Source organism: Chrysoperla carnea, chromosome 1, assembly GCF_905475395.1.
Source record: "Chrysoperla carnea chromosome 1, inChrCarn1.1, whole genome shotgun sequence".
Taxonomy (NCBI): Eukaryota; Metazoa; Arthropoda; class Insecta; order Neuroptera; family Chrysopidae; genus Chrysoperla; species Chrysoperla carnea.
This window is the reverse complement of record NC_058337.1, coordinates 129329678-129352819: the sequence shown is the minus strand read 5'-3', so window position 1 is coordinate 129352819 and position 23142 is coordinate 129329678. Positions and strand designations below refer to the sequence as shown.

Below are 23142 nucleotides of genomic sequence, written 5' to 3'. Positions count from 1 at the left end.
TTTTGTCTGCATTCGAATATTTAAAAAGCAAATAAAATATAAATAAATGTTTAATTTTTGAAAGCATAATGAAAAACAAACTTGTCACGAGCTGACAATAAATTAGTACTTATTTACAAGATATATAATACTTCTTCTCAAAACGCCGACTGTAGAGAAATCGAGAATTAATAAATTATATATCTCGTTTTTCTTTGAATGAAAACAAAATGAATTTTTTTAATTTACATTGACGGTGAAAGGACCTTCTTAAATCAATAAAATAAGTATTTGAATTCTTAAAAATAACGTATAGCAAGAAAATATTGTCTTAAATCAAAATATTTACTTGCTGCCTTAAAAACAAATTTTTCTGCTAGTATTTTTTTTCAGTTTATAATTTTTATACCATGCATATATGTAATATGCAAGGTATACTAAGTTTAGTCCCAAGTTTGTAACGCTTAAAAATATTGATGCTACGCACAAAATTTTGCTATAGGTGTTCATAGAATCACTTAATTAGTCCATTTCCGGTTGTCCGTCCGTCCGTCCGCCCGTCTGTGGACACGATAACTCAAAAACGAAAAAGGATATCGAACTGAAATTTATACAGCGTACTCAGGACGTAAAAAGTGAGATCGAGAGCGTAAATGAGCATCATAGGTCAATTGGGTCTTGGGTCTCTAGGACCCATCTTGTAAACCGTTAGAGATAGAACAAAAGTTTAAATATAAAAAATGTTCCCTATCAAAAAATAAACAACAAAATGTTTTTTTTTTTAAATATTTTTTGGTAAACATCACTGTTTACCCGTGAAGGTGCCAATTAGGCGGAAATTTTATAGTACTATACTTGAATATCAGTTATGTATGTGTCACATGTATGTATGTGTTATGTGATAAAGAAATCAACACTGACTTTGCATGGTATTTCACTTGTTTTCTCAATAAATTTCACTTGGTAAATGATAGATATATTTTAGTGCAAAAACATAAACCTGAATATTTCGAGAAACTTATTTGTTTTGAGTTTTTTTTTTCTCTCCATCTAATTGAAAGCAGTAAGACTGTTAAGGTAGTACCTACACGAAAGTGATATTCCAAGAATTTCTCAAAACTCAGAATATAAAATATTTAATTCATAATACACTTGCTGTTAAAATTAGAAGATGATTTACCATGCCATACATGAGATATTAGCAATTAAAAGTGACGCAATTTGTACGTGTACATGGGAGAAGTGTATAAAAATACACAAATTTACAAATATTATATTTATTTACCAATGAATGACGTCCACGTTCTCTATGAAAAACTAATATAATGTAGAATACTATATTTAGAAAATATATAAATAAAGATAAAAATTATTTACCATATAGTTTCGATAAAAAACTTAAATAAATAACTCGTTTTAGCGATGATTTTTGTGGAAAAGATATGAAGACTAATGTTAAAGGCATATGTCATAGTGTGTGTGTTTATATGTATACTAGAATCAGTAGTGAGGAACTACAGTCTTTTGAAAATAATATATGGTATATGTATAATAGTCATAGCACAGTTAATGCACTGAATGATAGTATTAGTCCAAAACTTTTTGACTGGACGGTCGCGGAGGAACTACCTTAACAAACGTTAACATTTTGAACAATTTTTTCACGAAATTTTCACGGAAAGGTATGATTGAAAATTCACTATACGATAGATAAAGACTAAACTATTATACTAAAATTATTTTTCCTTGTAATCTTATATTTTATAATTAACGTGGGAGCCGAAAATACCTCCTTAATATTAAAATTTGTCTATTTACAAATAGACAAATTAAAATTTGTCTATTTACTATCTATTTACAAATTAGGTCACATCGCGTGACATCTTATGTGCAAAGTTTTTGAGCTATTAGAATGCATAACTAGAGATTGTCTAACGTTGAAAGCGTTCTTGTTTTTCGTTTCAACTACCCCTATTTCGCGGACAATAAGTTAAATTTCCCAAATAATCATTTTCAGAGTTAAATGTCTACGATTCATACACAAGGTTAAATAATGTTTTTTCTCTAAAAAGTTTCGCAATCAATATTTATTTCAATGATGTGGTAGATTATTATGAAATAAAATAGAATTTAAAAAAATATTGCAAATTCAGTGAAAAAAATTTGATATAATAAAAGGAAGGTTTTTGTATGCATAAAAAAGAAAATGAATTTTCTTATCTTAAATGCCAAAATTTTATTTTCGTAATTTTTTTGGGTTATAATAAAGTCATTGTTATTTATAATGTAACCTTTGTGACCTATTGTATGTTAAATTATTAAGTCTAGAGTCAGGCGGAGTATTTCTGAAAAGCTGGATATTTGTTATCAAGGCTGGGTTCAATAACAATTTTCTCTACGACTTCTCTTTCAAGGTGCGAGAAAGTTGATGAATATTCATTGAAGACGATATTCAAGCTAAAAAGTAATTATCAATACCAATCAATTTTAAGCTGACTGCCCACTAAAAAGCTCTCTGAAAGATGAGTCTGAGAATGTAAAAATTTCCATAAAGGAAAAAGTATGACAACTTTGACCACACCTCTTAAATTTCCAATTCCTATTTTGAAATGACAGCCAGTTACCACATCTGGCCCTAAAAGAGGCGTTTTCGAAATATATAGAAAGATGACCTTTTTTACGGGCGATATACCTCCAGCATGTTAATTATAAACAATTTAATTGTAAATATCTCATTCCATAGGTGGTGAAGACAATTTTTTTTTTTTTGTTCAATAAAGAATACTTTTGTAAATCATTTCAATTTTATTGAATGCCTAAGAAAAGCCTTTTAACAAGTATTAATGTCTTTGAATGATGCCTAAGAATACGGAAAAAGGGACATTATTATCGTAGCATTTTATCAAGTGTTGTATTGTTCTTAATCAATGCTGTGGTGAAAATCACAAATTACTGTAATTAATTTGATGTAAAATGATTTTTCCATTTAATTTTTATTTTTAAATATTTCTTCTGAATGAGAAGCTTTATTTATTAGAGAAATTAAATTACAAGAAAGTAAAATTACAAAAACATTCTGAAAGTAAATACAAATACACGGAGTAAATACAATTATAAATTGTTCCACCGGTAGGTTTCAACAAGAAAATCTAAGGGCATTTGAATTTGCTTTAATTGGGTTGGATACCATAAAATGGTATGACCTACCATAAAATGATAGGCCATAAAATGGGTTTAATTGTTTAGGAGCTACAGATACCCATACACGCTAAACACACCTCTTTTTAGACGAGAGTTAAAAATCATTGAACACATTATCCCATTTAGTTTTAATTTCCGATCGTTATCAGTGCCAGAAGCCTTGATATAATAAAAATATTTCACTATATACACTCATAGCAATATTACTATAAAAAATCAATTTTTCTCTTTTATATGAAAAACCAATTTTCATTGGTATGCTTCCAATAGTTTTTCTAAAAAACTATTTACTGTGTTTTCAAATGCATTCTAAATTATAACGAATTATGGTTATAGCTTTGTTTATGCAACAAAAACATAACAGTTTATTAACGATGCGTATGAAGTGAAGCGTTAACTTTATATTCTCTCTCTGCATACATACAATTTTCCAAATTATCGTTATGCATTGTATATTTTATCTTACCCTGGAATTGTTTAACGCTGTGTATCAGAAATATACACAGTGTTTGTTAATTCTGGAATAAACCAGAACACACTTTGAAAAAATTCCTCTTTGAACCTGGCATAATTCAATTGGAAATTTTTGAATAAATCGTAGAAGGGAATAATAAATTAAAGAAGGAGTAGGTTAAGCTCTGTATTAAGAAATTGCCATTATTTTAACGTTATCTCCATTCGATGAAGTCCTGCTGTTAGAGCTTTGATCAATTTGCAGATATATGCTGTATAAATATGCATGTGGGTTTATAAGCTATACTTTTTTTATTAATAAAAGTTATTGTTTCAAATTATGTACCATGTTTATAATACATTTAACAAATGGATGCATTTGTTCGGGGAAATTTTATTCGGGGTATTTTGCAAACGTCACTTGAAACATTCCATCTACGATATGAATCGTTTAACTAAGCGAAAATAGCTGAAACCTTCAAAAAATCATAGAAAATTATCTCGAAAGACTAAACTGCTGCGAAAGGTTCAGATCCGGCCATTAGGCTGAAATGAGTTTTCATATTAAATGGAGTAATTGATATTCGAAAAGCAAAAATATAACTAAGATAATAATACATTTTGTGTATTTTTTAAAATTAAAGCTCAATTTGGATATTATAATGAATAGACTTTTGCAATGAATGCACGCAATGAATACACTTGATACGTTATGTAATAAACGGTCCGAAACATCTTTAGATGACAAGACTTTATTATATTATAAAATTGATATTCTTGTAATATTTTTATTGAAAGCAGCCAATTGTAAGAATTATTTAAAAACAAGTAATGAGCAACAGGCTTAGGTATTTATTGGATTTAATATAATATCTAGAAGGATGTAGTTTGGTATGGGTGAGGTTAAGCAAAGATTACTAAGTTACAAAAGTTACTTAAAAAAACATATTAAATAATATTTTATCAATTTTGGGTAGGGTTGATTTGATCACTTTTGACGATTTCATCCCCTCCAGCTCCACGGTTCCAGGGGAAGGGGTCTCAGAGGGGAATTATATCACACCTAGGACCTTGTTGATATAAACCCTGATACGAAGTTTCACTGCTGTACCCTCTGCCTCTCCCTAGAAAATCCCATTTTCCTGTATGTGGAAAGGTTTTCCCTAGGGTGTGGTCTACTCGAATTTTCCCGGGTATGTGGCTTATACCAATCCTAGGAACACCTAAAGGCCTAGCTTTGTACCAAGTTTAATCGAAATTGTTGAGCCGTTTTTGAGAAAACGCCAAAAATCCTGTTTTGGCCTAGAGGGAAGTACCCTTGAAAAAAGGCCTAGCGAAAAAAGGAAAAAATTATCTGAAATTATGACCCAACTGAACCTATGTACCAAGTTTGAGAAAATCGGTCAAAAATTTAAGGCTCCAGCTTGGTTACAGACATACCGATATACCGACGGACGCAACAATTTTTAAAAATCACTTTTTTGATATCGATTTTTTTCTATCGCAATACTTTATTATATGTATAATATAATAAAGTAAAAATGTATCTGACATTTATAAAAAATGAATATATATTAATTTTTTTTATTAGTACTTAATATAATTGAAACTCTAAACAATAAATTGAATTATTAATAAATTAATACCATTAACAATAAAAAACCATTCGTAAAAAAACTTTTCTAGATTTTTTTTTTATATTTTTGTGTTGAAAGTGAAGTTATCCATAAATTAATTTAAATTTAAAAATTATGTTATAAAGTTATTGAGAATTTTGTGGTGAATTATATAATTTAATTTCATGGTAAATTATACGATTATACGAAGTTAGAAGTATGTTTTTGAAATACAATCAATTTAGTTTTGTTAATATAATAATATATATAGAAATATACAGTATGGTCCAAGATACAATACGGAGATATCGTTAAAATAATGTCAATTTCTTAATACACTTACAAATGGGACATTTTAAAAAATAAAATTATTATTGCAGATATAGCCAAAATAGTTCATTAGAAAAATTAAAAATTTTGCAAAACAATGCCGCCAAATTGATCTACTAACCTTTAAATAAAAAAAACAAAGCAGGTTTGTTGATATAGGCGTGGCTTTTAAGAAAACCCCACAAAAAGAAATTCAAGGGCGTATTCTTGGATGAACACACGGAACAATCCGATGATACACATGCCTTACCCTATCTCCAATGTTTACAATTTCCTCAAATGATGCGAAATGCTCGCTCACTAGAACGATTAATTAGGTCTCAATCTTCCCGTAAATCTCTATACACAGTTCTTACAGAATTTTTAATTCTGTGGAAAAAGTGAACAATTTTAGCGTTAAGCGTTAGTTAAACCGATTCATATCGCAAATGGAATATTTCTAACTAATATAAGACGTTTGAAACAAGTGACATTTTCCACAGCAGAATCACTCTATTGGCAATCAAGTTATGCAATGTTATGCAATGTTGACAATCAAATTATCCAAACGGAATGATGGCACATTTATATCTCTATCCCCGTAATTTACCATCATAAGGCTTAAATTATAAGGGATTTTTAGCTCATATGATCAAAGTTCCAATTTTTGGTAATATAGTGTTTTGGTAATATACACAAAAATTTCAACATTCTATATCCAGAAAAGGACACTTTCCCTGTTATAAGAAATTTTCATTATTTAACGTTATCTATCATCCGCTAAAGTCCTGCAATACTTGGACCACCCTGTTTATGTGTATGCTATTAAAATTACATCTACCAGCATACGTACGGATGTGTATTATAAAGGAATATAATGGATATGGGTGGAGTTTGTTCGATGAATGTACAGGAGAGCGTACAAATATCTATGCCTTGTTAAAAGAAACTGCTTCTGGGATTGTGGTTTTGTATCATCACAGCCTAATTAAGATATTCGTTTGGTTATCCCTCAACGATGTAACCTAGAAGCACTATGTTAAACATGTTACCTTTACAATACTCCAGGAAGACCGTTATTTGAATTCAAAGTATATCACGATACGTCTTAACGAGCTCAACATTTCCGCCATGTTAGCCAAAATTAAGCATAACAGATTATCTACCAACAACAATTGATCAGGTTAGGATGTGGCTAAGGATGTGGGAACAAAAATACACGGTAGTCAACTTTTAAGTAAACAAACCTCAAAAGTTTTTACTTTTTTTCAAAACAAAAGCACATTTACAAGTGACTGTCCTGAGTTGAGACACAGGATCCAAGAACGTTGCGGTGCCTAAACAAGATTTTCACATCCCCGGTTACTATTCCATGAACCATTTGTACCTGTTCAAGAATAGCAAAAGTGCTTTGACGTAAGCGTATTTCAGGTCGGAGAGGTCGGAAAGGTCGTCAAAAAAAGGTTGACTAAGGATAGCCAATCTCCTCATGGTGGGTTCTGGATGGTGGCAAAAAAGATGAGACATCGTTTTTCCAACTGTGATAGCTCCTACAATAATTGTGATGTACTGGTACCCAGTCGTTCAGCGTGTGTGGCATTTAGCCAATATTTTGTATCAATTGCTACAACGGTTTTACTTATAGAGGCCCTTTGAAGTGAAATAAGATCTTCGGAATGCCTATCATTGTTCCATATCTATCTTGCAATACAACACCGTCGTCCCTCTATCTAAGATTGGTCTTTTTAAAAATTACCTCAGATAACTCTCCCGGATACCTGTGTACAATAGTCTCGTGTCATTTTTAGCAAGCTCGCCGGCTTTAAAATCCCTAGAGTGTTATTATCCACCAGCTCATTTAAGAGCGATACTGCACATTAAGTGTTCAGTCTTATCCATTCACATACCTCGTTATGGGCATCATTGCAGTTTGATACACACTATAATGATACGCCAGCCACAATGATACTCATGTCTTGTTAGTCTCATTAGTTTGTCTTCGGCTCCATACACTTTTTGGCTCATCCTGTAGGCAATTATATCCTGTATGTACTGTAAACTGTACAACTGAATGCTGAATGCTGGATGAATGAATGGATAACTCTGCCAGCCTATATGAATAGAAAGGTTTTGTGGTATATAATACACATACCTCTCTCATTTTAATAAAATTTTGAGAATTATACAACAATTTGACAGATTAATTTGGTGGCTTTTGTAATCGTATGTCACTCATTTGAAAATTTTATATGTAATAGATTAAATATTTAATCGTTTGTTATGTTTTTTATTTATTTATATATATATTTAAAACTGTTAGAGAGTTTGTTTTAACTTTTTGTTTTGTTTGTTTACTAAGTTTAAATATTTGTTGTTTGGGACTAAATCTAAAACAGTTTACCTAATATAGTAGCCTTATATATTATTTACCTAATATAGTAGCCATTCAAACATCATATACAAAATTTATACAGTGAGTCCAATTAAGTCGGTACTATAAGAAAAACTTTTTTGATTAACTGTTTGATGAAATAAAGTAACTTTTGATTAATATAATCAGATATCAATTTTTTTTTCGTATACGAGGTTTGTCAAAAAATATAAATTTTGCCCAAGACAAAAGTACCTTTCTGTTTTACGAAACTGGCAGTATTTATTGAGAAAAGTTATGATTAAATCCTAGGGTCAGATACCCAATATGATTCATCTATATAACACATTTTGTTATTTTCCCTAAATTTCCTTTCTTTGCATTAGCTATGGCAATTTTTTGCCATGGTATAAAATATGGTACAAACCTCGTATACGAATCAAACTTCATATTGCGTTCTGACCTTACAGAACTTTTTATCAATTATAACTTTGTCTCATGAAATAAATAGTCTTTCATATGGTGTCGACTTCATTTGACACATTGTATAAAAAAGGCTTGGGATTAATATTGAAGCAGAGATGATGTTTTGAATTCGAATCATAATTAATTATAAACCTAACAGAAAATAGAGATTTCTCTTTATCCGATGTATGCATAGTTTATATATTTGAATCTTATTTAACATTGAAAACACGTTTAAGCATCATGATGTAATATTTCAAAATTAACAGACATTTTAAAAAGTAGGAATCACCAACAAATGTAGCGGAAAAGTAGACTCAATAAAATTTGAGCTCTCAAGCATATTTCTCCATCTTAATCGGATGGCACACAAAATATAATTTACTGTCAAATACCTGTCGAAGTCATTCTGAAATACAGAGTTAGTCTGGCCGATAGTTTTATAAAGAAAGGAAAGGTAATTTGATCAAGAGTGTTCCTAACAATATTTCATGTGCGAGTTTAGGGTTCCGTACCCGATAATAATAGTAAAGAGGCGAGGATCTTCTTAGAGATGAGCAGACTTGAAGACATTGAAATTAACGCATAAGACATTAAAATCTTAACCTTTCAAACAAACAAAACATTTAATCGTTTCATTCATTTAGGAGCTATGATGCCAGAAACGAATCGATCAGACATGATTTTATGTCAGATGTTTCTTTAAGTTTTTCATTTAATATTATAGTAAGTTAAAACAAACCTATATAAAAATGAATATTTTAAAAGCCTATCAATAATATACACATATATCGTCACCTATAACTAACTAATACTATAAAAGTATTAATGCTAAATATAAAAGTGTTAAATAAAATATGAGAATTTATATTTTAAAATTTGTACTTCAAAGATGGTAATCAATAATACGATTATAAAATGGACATTTTATATATAAAATAATTTGCACAGTTAATTGACTAACACATATATATCCACTAGAACACTTCAAATTACAATATTTTATTAATTTTATTTTTTTTCAATTTAACACTTTAAAAAATGTTATTGATTTTTATATTAATAGGAATACATATTTTCAGTCCAAAGTAGGCTTACTAGCTATTTATATCTCTATAAGTCAAAATAAACGCAAAAGTTACAGAATTTAAAGTGATATTACTTCTATAACAGTATATGTAATTCACATATAATGTGAAGAGCCTAAATGGCCGAGCGGTCTAAGGCGGTAGTTTTAGAACGTTGGACTATTTAGAATTTGGTTGCGTTCGTTCGAATCCAGGCAGCGGCAGTGTGAACAATTTATAATTAATGGGAGTGCAGAATTGATCACATTGTCGTCGCTTGGAAAAGAACGAAGTAACCGACTCCACCCACATCAAAAATGTAATTGTAAATATGTTTGTAATGGAATAAATAAAGATTAACAAATAATGATGTGGGTGGCCTCTGTGATTAGGCATTCGTCAGAAAAACGGAGGCTAAACCCCCATTATTATATAATGTTATAGCTGTAATAACCAAAATGGAAAAACACGTGCATTTTTTGTGACACAAAATACGTACATACGAACATTGCAAGTTAAATAAAAGCTTATAAAATTGCAGCTCATACAGTTTTCTAAAAATTTAATAAGTCGAAAGTTACCATATACTTCTTGTTGAACGTATAGTATAAGCAGCATATCAAGTACCTTCATTATTGAACTTTGCTCGGTATTTTTATTGTAAAAAAGACACAAACTTTATCACTAACAATAACAATTTGAATGTCCCGGTAATGAACTTTATTTCGTTAATCACCATATACGTATATATCAGAACAGTTATTTATCAACCAAAACTGACAAAGCCACACGAGCTTCACACTATACAATACATACGAAGCGAACCACGTACAATGTATATACTCGCCAATTGATGTTGGGAAGAGTTATATTTTGCAGTTGATGTTTATTATTCCTGAAAACATGATAAAATGACATTTTCTGAAAATAAAACCTAGCTAAATCGATGTTTCGCCCCCGAAACCCGCTGTATAACAAATTTCCTGAAAATCGTTGAAGCTATTTCCGAGATTATTGATATATACAATAATTGCCCTATTAAATATATTAGATTTCTCACATTGTTTATTATTTTTCAATAATAATATAATTGATTCTCCGGCATTATCGACTTTTTTCTGACACTAAACAAGGCGTTGTGTTCGTAGTCTGATTATTTGGACTAAAAGTGTTGGACTACGCATATGTTGAGTATGAAAAGAGTACATAAATTTTCATGAATTTTAAGCTGGTCGAGAAAATTAAAAATTTGCACAAAGAACTTAAAAAGACTAGCCCATTCCATATCATCCTTTCTCGCTCATGTTGGCTTAGAAAAACTTTATATATAAAAACAATGAATTTCCAAATTCCAAAAGTTTTCTGAAACACTTTCTAAGACGGAATAAAAGCTTTCGCTTATTGCATTCTTCTTCTACTTTCTCTTTATAAATTCTAACACTTAATTATAAAATGTGAAAGTGAGAATGTTATATTCGTTATTGTTCAAAGGTAGCGAAATAATATGTCAAACATAATAATATCACAAAAGTTTTATGTTAAACGTTTGTTGATTAATTAACATAATGTAACAACATATTATGATGAGACATATCTCATTAAAATTCCTAATGTATTCATCTTATTTCCTTTCACATATTACGTTTACTTACATATATTATGTTTTATTATGATTTTAAGGATGTACGAGCGCCAGTTTTAAGGATGGAAGGGTTAACATGTTTATACCTTTTTTAGTAAATTAAGCCACCATCGTCTGGGACATTATACATAGGTAAAATATATGTACGGTTCTCTATTTTTTTAAATGTAAAGTAGTCATAATTTATTGAGTATATCAGAAAAGATGGCTATGAATTGTTTATGGTAATGTCAGATTAAATTTTTTTTTAATATATCTTATAGCTCATGTGTTATTCTGATGTATGAGCTATATTATTGTTCAATTTCATTCAAATCCATTAATTAGTTTTTGCGTGAAAGCGTAACAAACAAACAAATAAAGAATCCTTTCTTTCGTATTTATAATATATAGGGATGTAACATACATATCTCTGTTTAAGACACGAAATAGTCGTTTAATATTTTATTTCTATGAAAATAAAATTAATTTTTGATATCTCTTTACAATAATACTGATACTAATATAAATAAGAAAATATATATTATTGTAAAACAGTCTGTATCTGTAACAAAATCGTAATAAACACAAGAGAAAATGGAAAATACTATCAGCTCGTTATTATCAGTTGTGTTGTTGCTAGAACTATATATGCATTTGTATATACATTTATATATGTTTTAAATTCTAGTGAAGTAGTCAAGTTAAACAACATACATGCATTTTGGTTTCAAAGTGAATTCTAATAAATGTACCAGAATCAAGAAATGGTAATTTGAGTATTAATAATAATAAAAAAATGCATAATTCAATTTGCATGATTGCTTAAATTCATAATCTAATACGACGTTTCTTCAAGATTCGATTTGGAATTACATTGTTATTCGAAATTTCTTGTAGTTATTGGATTTCATTTTTTAATTAAGATTTGAGATTGGTTTGTTTCTATTCATACACTAGAATTTGGTTTGACTTCATGACTTTCATCGTAAAGAGCTGAATGTAAGTTTATGTTCAAAGTTATGGTCAAATCCAGGGGCAGCATTTCATTATACGAGTGAAATAATACTTCTATTGTTCTTTTTTTTTTTCAATCCATATTATCTAAATTTTTTAACAACCTGTATACAATAACCATACAAACTCAATTATTGAGAATCTCACACTGTAGCCTCTGATTGTCAGGTGACTTAGAGCATATTGTATAGTTCTACTAGCGTTTGATGTTTACCAATTGTATTTCAGTATATATAGTCCTCATACCAGAAGGACGTATCCGCCAATTTCTGGATTTTTGCTAGGGTATTTATTATATTTGGTAAGGAGGTATATTTGGTATATTTGGTGGACCTTCAAATTATTTAGTAAAATGAAAAAAAGTAATAAACAATCTAATAGAAAACTTAAAATAAATGAACAAATTAGGTGGGAATTAGATGTAATGTCAATATTGACTATGTGCAAGGGGGGGGGGTCTTAGGTTTGGCAATACACGTGGCACGCCGACGGAAAAATGCCGAACTATTTACACGCCAGCCGCCGACAATGTACATGGAAAATACATTGACAACTACTTTTAATATAGAGTACAAAATGTAGTATATATTGTATAGTGTATTTATATTATAATAGTATTATACTTTGGTAAATATTTCGAATTCTACCTATTTAATCTCAGTTTAAATATTAAAATTATTAATGTTATTTTCTCAATAAATTTTTATAATCAAAATAAGGACACAAAATATAACGATGTCAATATATGTGTCTTTGTTTAATAATTAAAGTTACTTTATAATATTCAATCGACTTCAATCTTTAAGTGTAAAATAAAGATTTTTAGTGCATTTTGTGTATAATGTTATCTTTATTTAGTTGTTATCTCTCTTTAATATATAGTGTTTAATATTTGTGTATTTGGTATCCTTGTTACACTTCTGTTTAAATATGATACCAATTCCACATGGTGGTTGTAAAATATTGTGTACTCTTTTTTACACACATCTAAATACTATAATGCTATTTCATTTTTCTACATTTAATACACATTTTTATTGAGAACGAGTTGAAATAGCTAACGAATGTTTATTTAATAATTACAATACCTTTTTTGGCGTTAGTATATAATAATTGTAACAAGTATTGCAAAAAACTTTCTGCTCTTTTTACATGCAGTTCAATGTATACAAAGAAAAACAATGGCCGCATGACAGGTGAATAGTTCTACACTTTCCACTAGTTGGCGCCACTTGGCTTCATGCACATAGTCACTCCTATAGATAAATATATAGGAGACTTTCTATAGATATAGATAGTCACTCATCACGATATCTCTGGAACTATAAGACCTAGAGACTTGAAATTTGGCAGGAATATTCCTTTTGCCAAGTAGAGGTCAGCTAAGAACGGATTTTACGAAATTCCACCCAGAAGGGGGGTTGCGGGGGTGTTCATGAATAAAAAATTTATTTTTTTCAATTATGGCTTTTAATAGTTCAAAACTTGGTCAGAATGTTTTAAATTACATTTAGAAATTTTTTTAACCTTCGGAAGGTAGAAAGGTGTAGCGAGAAAGTGGGAAGGAAATATCGAATATTTACAAATATACCTAAGTGGGGTATCAAATAAAAGAGCATGACCTGTACATTACAAAACTGTTATCCAACGCAAGGAAATGTGGAGGGAGGGGTGCAAGTGGGGATGTTGCCCAGCAAAGCGGGTATATTTTACGCCACGCAAAGCGGGCGGGAAACAGCTAGTAGTCCATAATGCTTCTAAGACAATAACAAATTTACTAAACATCTGTTTACTAAAATATACTGGAGTTTAAGGTATAATGTACGTTATAGTCAGTTCATAAAAACTTTCAAATTATATATATATAAAGGTTGCTGTATGTTTAAAATTTTTTCTATTTCATCTGAATAAGACGGGCAAAAGCCGGGCCATTGGAACAAAAAAATTAGCCATTAATTTAAATATTATTAAACCATTTTGAACAAAATATAAAAAAAAAACTTTTTAATATATGAGTTAAAAATATTCATTTTTAATACATGCAAAAAGTTCGAGCTTTGCTAGTGAATATATTTTTTAACTGTCAGGCAAAATATTGAATTATAATGCTCAAGAGGGCGGTTATTCTTAACATCTATTCGAAATTTAATTTCATTCTAGAAAAAAAGTGGGGTAACGGATATTTTATCTTAAACAAACACATGTAAAAATTGTTCAAATATAAATCGAATGTTCCTAAAAATTTGATTTTTGGCGAAAATACCCTACTGGCATGAGGCTTTTGATAGACACTTCATGAACATATAACTTGATTAGCATCTATCGTTTGTACTTGACGACAGATATCCATTTATATACAACATACATGAACCAAATATTTCGTTGGAGCTAAGTTACCTACGTGATTTAAAAGATACAGTTACATGAAAGAAGTACAGCTTTGCTCAAAGACGACAGTCAGTTAGTTACACTTGTATTACTTCTAGGTATTTTGTCTTGAAGAATATGCAAAGAATTTTACCATTTGTTATTATTAAAGGCAATTTTATTGTCATGTAACAGGAAATTGGTAACAAGGATTGGATGTGGACAGCATGTGATGTCTTGCACATATATTAGACTAGTGATTCAATCAAATTAATCATGAAAAGAGAGTAAACGTTGCATCAAATCAGGTATGTTTTTTATTTGGTATGTTATTTGCAACGGCAAGACTATGTTAAATCCAAGCTTAAGACCTTCTATAAAAATGAATACTTCAATTTTTACGGAAAAACCAGTTCTTCCAGGTCAAAATCGGCTAAAACTGAAGTAAGGTCAAAATTTGAATTTAATAACGCGTCTATTAGCTACAAGTAACATACAATATAAGAATAATTACGAATAGCTAATTCATACTGATGATGACTACATGGTAGCCGAAATACATTTTTATAAAATTCAAAAAATGTATCTAGGAAGTTATAAATAGAAGTTTATTTCGTACTAAAAATGTCTTGAAATGATTTTCACAGTCATCACTGAAATATCACTCTAAATATTCTTCTAAGAGTAGTTTTTTTTCTAATGTCATACGGAACATATGGAAATTTTGCATAATATGTAATTGGTCAAATTTTTTGAATAAGCGTGTATACTATGAAATAAGATTCTTATCATTCAATTTCCAAGGAACTACTCTTAAACCACAAAGAAGTTTGATACACACCTCCATTGAAATAAAGCTATTTATCCTACAAACAAACAGGGTAATTATTTTGTTTTAGGTAAATATAACAAGACTCTTTACTGTGGGAATTGTTTTCCTTCCCAATCAATAAACTCTTAAGGATGTATGAGCATGGTAGTGGGGGCACAAATTTAAAAATAGATATTTTCAATTTAGATGATAAATTTATATTATTATGTTACTTGACGATATAAGACGAAAAGTAAGAATAAAATTTTTCGATATCTGGCTTAATTTTCAAAATATCGATAATTGAAAATTTTGTTTAATTACTTAGCTTTCGATATTTCGAAAACCAATACACATATCGAAAATTTTATTCTTATTTTTCGTCTACATTCATGAAGTTATAACAAAATTCATCATCAAAGTTGAAAATAAGATAAAAATAATTTCAACCCTTAATCTACCCTGCTCTTACATCCCTTATATGGACGGTGACACTTAGTTTTTTTCTTTTCTAATTCATTGCTAATATGTTTACTTTCTATTAAAAAGTTTTTTTTAAATTTGTTTTCATTTATTCCAAATGAAAATTATCAAAAACTTCCAAATTATGTCGTTTTTTGAGATTCCTCCATAAGAGCCAATGTATTTTATATCGATTTTTAATGACTTTTTTCTTAAAAATTTGCACGGATACCTAAGCTGAAATTTTAACCACATATTCTTTGAGTAAAAGACTACCTACAAACAAATTTTGAGCCTTTAAATCAAACATTGTTGTCATGCTCATACATCCTTAACGCAAGCTATTTTCTATTTTTGCATGTTGTTACTTCGATTTAGCTTACAATATTCATATATTCTTTCTCTGGTTAAAAATATGTCAATTTTGAGTTTCTAATCGAATTGAAATTTTGCTCTTTTCATATATTTTTAGCTACATGTAGGAAACACAATATTTGATTTGATGATAATAAAAAAGAACCAGAGGCATCGTGGAACACTCGATGGGAACTACATTAGTTCATTTGAAAAATTATCAAAAAATGTATTGACTCGAATGAATTTCGACCTGACGAAATTCTGCATGTGGAGTGAGCACCATAGCCACAAGACCATCGACAAGACGGTCTTTAGACCATTTAGTAGTAATCAATTTTAGAGGTAAAAAAAATAATTTTTGATTTTTATTATTTTATACTTGAATTAACAATAAATTCCATTTCAAAAAATTTGAATCATATTAAATATTTTTCAAAAACAAAAGATTCACATTACCAAAAAAAAAATTGAATGAAAACCTGACTATAATAAACGTATGGTTGGATACCTTTTTTAGAAATAACTGTAATTTGCAATGAAAATACCGGAATGAATTATTTGAAAAAACTTCATAAAATATAAAATAATATATCATAAATATAAAAAACGGTTTAAAAAATAACCATCCACTAGACTAAATAATAAATGTAAGGAAAGTTTCTAAAAAATTGTAGGAGAATGTATATTTTAAAATAATTAGGCAAAACAAAGACCTTAACAAAAAAAACAGGAGGTAACAAAGCATATTTCTGGCTGTTATTTTTATTTGCTATTACTTCAATCGATAATCCAGATGCGTGAATCATCCAGTAATTAACCCTTTATAACTGCACACACTTTCTTCATCACAGTTGATGCTCGAAAGAGCCCACGACATAAAATCAGGTTTGATTTGTTTGTGGCATTGTAGTTCTCAAACGGATGAATCAATTTTGATTTTTTTTAATGGCAATTTGATCGAGAAATGTTTATGTTTCAAGAAAATTTGCTGGTGGTTATCCGTAAACTCGCAGTTAAACCATTCATTTTTTAAGGAGCCACAACTGATAATACCCGTTTCTTTAACCGGGGGTAAAAAATCTATTTCAACTCGAATTCAACAAAGATCCATTCTGAAAAGATTTATTATGTCATAGTTTAAAACAAATTTTAACAATATTATCCATATTTTACTTTTTAAAAGCATAATTTGTGTATAATTCCACCTTCAACTTTTTCAAAACTTTCTGTCCGTGCAACCAAATTAAAAATATATTTTAATTTATTACTGATTTAAAAAAATAAAAGTGCTTGTTTAAAATAAATTTTACACGGATTTTTTAATAATTTGTATGAGAGCTTTTTTTCTATGAGCTTTTTATTATTATATACGTAGTTAATACGTGTATATATAAAAACTAAAACCACCCAATTACATATATATATTCATAATTCAGTGATGTTCATCCAATTACACTAAACTGTTATTTATTAAAAAAAATAAGGGTCTGTGTACGAACATGTCTATGTACGAGCATTCATACACACACATACATGATATAGGTACACATAAATATTTAGTACTAACCATTAGGATTTAAATATGAATTATTATACTTAAAATTATGGATAATGTAGAATTTTGGTTAGTACATTTCTAGATTATTGTTTTTACAATTTATGAATTAATTTTTTTAATACATAAACTAATTTAGTTCTTTTTTAGTCGAATTACAAATTTGTTAAACGAAAAGATTTCTCGTTTTTCTGTTATACAAGGTGTTCCGTAAGGATCAAATTTCAAGAATTTTATTCTCTACTTCACTTCACTTCACAGCAGGCTGTCTATGAAGTTTTCATTCTTTATCATGGATTATACGTCAGAGAGGACCGATTAAAGAAGAGAAATTTGGATTCAAAGGAGTCCTGTACAAAATTGATGTGACTCAAGTGGAATTTTTGTGACGAAAATCATTAGGTGACTCGAGTGGTACTCGAGCAACATTATTCAGGATCTTCTTCCCACAATTAGTTCTCATAGGAAAATTGACTGGAAAATTAGGAAGAAATTGTTTAGGAGAAAGAAATTTGAAGGAAATTGCTACCAATTCAATATCTAACAGTAGGAATTAGGAGACAAAACTTCACAATTTTCCTATGAGTTGGAATTCATAGAAAAATTGTAGATATTATTATTTTTAAATACATTCAATTAGCAATATTAATTATTAATTAATATGAAATAAAATAGTTTAATATTATTTATTTATGTCAACGAATCTATTCAGTCACAATTCAGTAACTCGAGTATAAACGGACTCGAAACAAATTAGTGTTCATTTAAGCACGAGTTTGACAAATTTACTCGAGTTTCTCGAGTAAAAACCTGACTAATGTCTCATCACTATTGTAGACCAGTATTTAAAATCGAAATTCGCTAACACAATGGGCGAAATAATTCCAACGATTAAAAAAAAGGTTTTGTACTTATTTTACGCGTAGCGGCAATTTTATTATGATTTAATTTTAAAAATAAAGAATGTAATCAGGGCCGGATATAAATTTCTGCCGCCCTGGGGCACTGAAGAAAATGCCGCCCTATGACTGAAATTTTATTTTAATAGTTTTGATATCTTATTTTTTAAGAATTAGAATAACTAATTAATTGCAACGCAATTCTTTTTTTAGTATGAGACTGTAAGACTTCCCAGCGATGCGTCGATGCAGTAAAAAAGTTGTATAAAGTTTGTACTGTATGAAAGAATGACGCAGCTTCTGGGGCGCATTCTACTGCAACTGGGGCGCATTCAACTCCAACTAAATTCATAGAATGAGCAGCACAAGAAGCATGTTCTGCAAGATATAATTTCATGAATTCTTGCCTGTAAGCCCGAATAAATCCCTGATACATTATTCGCGTTATCATATGACTGACTTCGACAATCTGAGAGATCAAGATAAAAAAACTGAAGAACAGATAATACAGCAACTAGCAAATCTTCAGCTTTATGTCTAGAGTTCTCAATAAACATGAGAAAAAAAAATTTTTTTAATTCTTCAAAAAAAACTATATTAATTTATCAATTTCAGAAAAAAAAAGTATCAAATTTTATTTGTTCAAACCTTTATGGAAATAAATTAATTTTATTTTAATAGTTTTCACTTAAATTTCCTATATTATAATATACAAAATTTTAATTTGATACATAATGCATAAATTATATTTCTTGAAAGATAAAATCTTTATTTAAAAGAATTTGTTAATTATATATTGTATAGAAAATGTTTTCTCACTTTCAAAATTTTGCCGCCCTAGAAAATTTGCCGCCCTGGGCACTAGCCCCGACTGCCCTAGTGTAAATCCAGCACTGAATGTAATTATAATTTACTGGACAAAAAATCGAATGCTTTATCAGGCAACCCTACCTAGATTCAATATGAAAAGAAGTATCAAACATTCTGCCATCTTAACATATTTTTTCGAAAACGATGCTGGTATCTCTGGTATCATTACTAAAACAATTAACTGTACGTTGTTATAAATTAAACGAAGGTTTTCTTTTAACCATGAAAAATTTCTGGAATTTGCTTAATTACTGTGAAATAGTGGTGATTTATTCAAATTCCAGCCACATAAACTAAACAAAGTGTTCCTCCTTTTATACTCTTTAAAATATAGTGGAAAAAGATGGTAAAATGTATGCACTGCATTTTTTATTTGTTTATAACATTGTAGTTATACAAACATAACCAAGCTTGACTACAATCGTAATAGCCGTGGTATTTATGGTTTTTCACAAATGTTTATGAAACAAAAATAAATATTATAAAGAATCCACACAACTCCTATGTATAGGTTCTCTCTTAAAAGTTTTTTTTTTTTTTAAAGAAATTCACCATTTTACAGTAAAGTCAGAGTGTTTTTTCTAAAGTCAGATATATTGAGTGTTTTTTCCCTTTTGGTTTGACACCGATTTGACAGCAGACAGTTACTTTGTGTTTTGTTTGGTTTGTCATTCCGTAATGATTGCAGAATACCCCAAATGTTAATTTTTAAATTTCTGCCTTTCAAGTTTTTTATAGATATATAGTCATGCTTCGACCTGAACAGATTCATTTTGATCACTAACCTCCTCATTTGTCAGTGGCGGTCTACAAATTTTCAAAAACAAACAGATATAGGCCCGTTTCTATTATGAATACAAATTCGAAAAACATATCATAAATAGTACATAAAAAGCATTATACCCACCCCAAACATTTCAAAACTTCAATGTGCTATAGCTAGAGAATAGATAAAGATACAGTCGAGTCTTGCGAATATCAATAGTTTTCCCAAAAAATCCAAAAAACTGTGTTTTTAACTTCCCAACTTAAGTTAATGTAATGGGGCCGATTTCGAAAATCTCCAATTTTACATATTTCCGCGGTTTCAAGGACGTAATATCCGAATCAAACCTTTTCAATGTGATGCCTGTGTGTGTAGGTATGTGCGTATATTCGTTCGGAATCTTTCGCCTCGATTATCTCGCGAGCCAATTATGACATTAACACGTGACTGGAATATTCGACGCGTAATAGCGTATATCAGTGCTGGATTTACACTAGGGGTAGTCGGGGCTAGCGCCCAGGGCGGCAAATTTTCTAGGGCGGCAAAATTTGGAAAGTGAGAAAACATTTTCTATACAATATATAAATAACTAATTCTTTTAAATAAACATTTGATCTGCGAAATCTGAGAAATATAATTTATGCATTATGTATCAAATTAAAATTTTGTATATTATAATATATTAAATTTAAGTGAAAACTATTAAAATAAAATTAATTTATTTCCATAAAGGTTTGAAAAAATAAAATTTGATTTTTTTTTTCTGGAATTGATAAATATAGTTTTTTTTTGAAGAATTAAAAAAAAATTTTTTTCTCATGTTTATTGAGAACTCTGGACATAAAGCTGAAGATTTGCTAGTTGCTGTATTATCTGTTCTTGAGTTTTTTGATCTTGATCTCTCAGATTGTCAAAGTCAGTCATATGATAACGCGAATAATGTATCAGGGATTTATTCGGGCTTACAGGCAAGAATTCATGAAATTATATCTTGCAGAACATGCTTCTTGTGCTGCTCATTCTTTGAATTTAGTTGGAGTTGAATGCGCCCCAGTTGCAGTAGAATGCGCCCTAGAAGCTGCGTCATTCTTTCATACAGTACAAACTTTATACAACTTTTTTACTGCATCGACGCATCGCTGGGAAGTCTCACAGTCTCATACTGAAAAATGGTCAGCTCGTTATGAACCGGTTCTTTTTTCTGCAATTAATTAGTTATTCTAATTCTTAAAAAATAAGATATCAAAACTATTAAAATAAAATTTCAGTCATAGGGCGGCATTTTCTTCAGTGCCCCAGGGCGGCAGAAATTTAAATCCGGCCCTGAGCGTATTTAAGAACTGAAAGAGTTTTCAGCAGAATTAATTGAGTCGTTTTTTAATGGTAATAAAAAACTGGAAAAAACTGAATAAAAAGAATCTGAAAAGTGAATACAACGCATCATTTATGTATGGAGATAATAATCGTTCCAGCATAAGCTGCAGTACATGTTCGAAGAATAATGTATGAAGGCTAATAAGACCTTTTTCTAATATTTTTCCCACCCTGGGAATTTAGTCATGTGGACTACAGGGGTCGCACTCACACGACTTCAGTACCACACTATGTACTGCCAATATATTTTTTTTTAATTTTTCAAAAAAGACCGTTCCGGGACAAATTTTATTTCAAATTCTTTTTTGTTTCGAATGACATTTCGAACCCATCCCCCATGGTCACGAAGTGTGTACCTCAAACAAGTTTTTTTCCTAATTCGAAACGGGTTACTTTTCATACATTACCTACATACTCTCAAAAGTACACATTTTTTTTGTATATAGAGGTTAAAAATAAATAAAACCCAATGCAACAACCAAAGTAAAGAGTGACTACGTATGTGGAAAAATATTTAAATGAACGAGTTAAACAATTGTTTTTGCATTTAAAGTACTACTAATAGTTTTTTAAATATATTATTTATTTAAATTTAAATAAAACTAAATCAAAACATTTTTATTTAAATAAAATAAAATAAATATAAAAAAAAAATAATAAAGGAATACTAGTAAAATTTATGTATATCCTATAGTTTGTCATTCGATTTTGATGAAATCAGGAGAAAATAAATATTGATGACATTTTTAAATACTTTTTAAACACGGACACTAATGGCTTTACACTAGTCTGTGGAATTTTTGAAACGTTCTATTCGCCTGTGCATGAGATTTTTTTTGTAGGCGTTTCCATGGTAACGATACACTACTACTTTAATTATAGAATTGTATGGATGCATATATAATTGTATGGATTGCATTTATGAGTTACATTGAAAATTTAATATTATTATCTCACAAATTTAAATAAATAATTATAATAATTTACATTTGAAAAATAACATTTGTGCAATTTGATTTCTTATTTTCACAATTTTTAATGCATTAAGTTTAATTAATTAGTGTTTTTCAAAAATTTAATTTGACTTTTTCTATAATATTAACATGTAAAGAATTGCAAATTAGTCATAACAGCCTCCTTTAACGCCAAAATTCTTCACTGGAAGCGCTGCATCGATTTTATTCTCCCCACCATGACTACGCACACAACGAATATTTTGTGTGATAAAAAAAGTCCCATAGAACAATCAAATTAAACAACTAAATTAATTTTTTCACAATGGTGGAAGCGCAAGGAATACAGGTTTATTATGGAATAGAGATATGCTATTAACTCTTCCCTGCGCTTCAAACTTTTATATGTAGCATGTTATGGATGTATTTCAAAGCTCGGGCATATACAAACTGTTCAAAAAGTGTAATACTCTCCTGAATTTTAGAAAATAATAATGAAAAAAAAAAAACAAGACAAAAGTAGTAAGATTTCGCTTCGTGACCTTAGATTAGACCTTAGCCTTTGCCATGTAGATCACTTCGGGGTCAAGTCGATTATTTCAAAAAAAAGTATTTAATGACTAAATAAA

At 29.5% G+C, this 23142-nt stretch overlaps 1 protein-coding gene and 1 long non-coding RNA gene across 3 annotated transcripts in view; both read right to left on the bottom strand.

Moving 5' to 3' along the window:
* The window catches only part of LOC123290964 (putative uncharacterized protein DDB_G0286901), a 444132-nt gene that overhangs the window by 384220 nt on the left and 36770 nt on the right, over window positions 1-23142 (bottom strand). The gene's annotated exons all lie outside the window — the stretch shown is intronic.
* LOC123291038 lies at window positions 12370-21935 on the bottom strand. The gene is made up of 3 exons (XR_006534918.1): window positions 21880-21935; window positions 15945-15950; window positions 12370-12379 (listed from the first exon to the last, which is right to left on the bottom strand). It is a non-coding gene; the product is annotated as an uncharacterized LOC123291038 (long non-coding RNA).